Source organism: Pundamilia nyererei, unplaced genomic scaffold (genome assembly GCF_000239375.1).
Source record: "Pundamilia nyererei isolate P.nyererei 1_Seehausen unplaced genomic scaffold, PunNye1.0 scaffold00011, whole genome shotgun sequence".
Classification (NCBI taxonomy): domain Eukaryota; kingdom Metazoa; phylum Chordata; class Actinopteri; order Cichliformes; family Cichlidae; genus Pundamilia; species Pundamilia nyererei.
Window position 1 is genome coordinate 4,553,751 of NW_005187412.1, and position 1,698 is coordinate 4,555,448.

A 1,698-nucleotide genomic window follows, 5' to 3' on the forward strand; every position below is an offset into this window, starting at 1 on the left:
ATCACTCTTGGCTGGAAGCAGTGCTTAAACAATGGAAAAAACACAAACTTTGTCCTAAACCTCTCATGTTTAACTGTTTTCCACTTTTTCTTTGGTCATTTTAGCCTTTTTGGCCAGGGTGAAGGGAGTATCTGCCATAAGGCGCACCGGATTATAAGGCGCATTAAGCGAAACAAAACAGTCAGATAAGTCAAACTTTACTCAACTCATTCTTCGTACCATTGATTCATTAATGTTGAATTCTCTTAAAGCTGCTCTATTCCCATGTTGTTGCAGTATATTAATGACAAGCTTCGTATTGTGGATGGATGGACTTTCCCACCACTGCAAACCGCTTTTCTTAGGATGTTGTCTGATTGTTGGAGTTTTCCCTTGAATGCAGTAATTTGGTATAGACTAGAACAATGACTGTCCTAGTCTACACCATTACCCAACTCGCCAGATGTGGCTCTCTAAGACGTCTCTAACAACTCCTCTGCATAACAAAGTATTCTACAGGGTGGGCCATTTATATGGATACGCCGTAATAACATGGGAATGGTTGGTGATATTAAAGTCCTGTTTGTGGCACATTAGTATATGTGAGGGGGCAAACTCCTCAAGATGGGTGGTGACCATGGTGGCCATTTAGAAGTCTATCTTGGATACAACTTTTGTTTTTTCAATAGGAAGAGGGCCATGTGACACATCAAACTTATTGGTAATGTCACAAGAAAAACAATGGTGTGCTTGGTTTCAACGTAACTGTCACAGTCCGCTGTGGCAGACCGTGTGGAGAGTGCGTGGAGGACTCAGGTGCAGACACAAGTGATACGGGAGTGAACTTAAACCAAAAGCGAGCCTTTTATTGTGGCTGATGAATACAAAAGAAGCAAACAAGAATAAGGGCAGCACAAGAGCAATAACTAAACAGAAACCTAAACTGGGAATAAACTATGGTAAGACTATGACTTAGAATACAACAGACCGGGCATGGAAACACGGAGGGTGGGAACACAGACGACACCACACAGACTGTATGAAACACCGAGACTAAATACACATGAGGGATGATCAGGGGAAGTGGCCACACATGGGACATGACACACATGAACCTAACGACAGGACAGGAGAGTGCAACTGAAGCGACAGCATGAACTTGACAATACAAGACACACAGACATAACACACGAAGGGCAAGGGAGGCTTAATACAAGGGTAACATAATTACAAATGGGCTGGACTAATTTAATGAACCTAAACAAACAATAAACATCAAAATAGGCTAAACACAAAACACTGGGTCGCACGACCCAGGACCATGACAGTAACTTTATTCTTTCATGAGTTATTTACAAGTTTTTGACCACTTATAAAATGTGTTCAGTGTGCTGCCCATTGTGTTGGATTGTCAATGCAACCCTCTTCTCCCACTCTTCACACACTGATAGCAACACCACAGGAGAAATGCCAGCACAGGCATCCAGTATTCATAGTTTCAGGTGCTGCACATCTCGTATCTTCACACCATAGACAATTGCCTTCAGATGACCCCAAAGATAAAAGTCTAAGGGGGTCAGATCGGGAGACCTTGGGGGCCATTCAACTGGCCCACAATGATCAATCCACTTTCAAGGAAACTGTTCATCTAGGAATGCTCGGACCTGGCACCCATAATGTGGTGGTGCACCATCTTGCTGGAAAAACTCAGGGAACGTG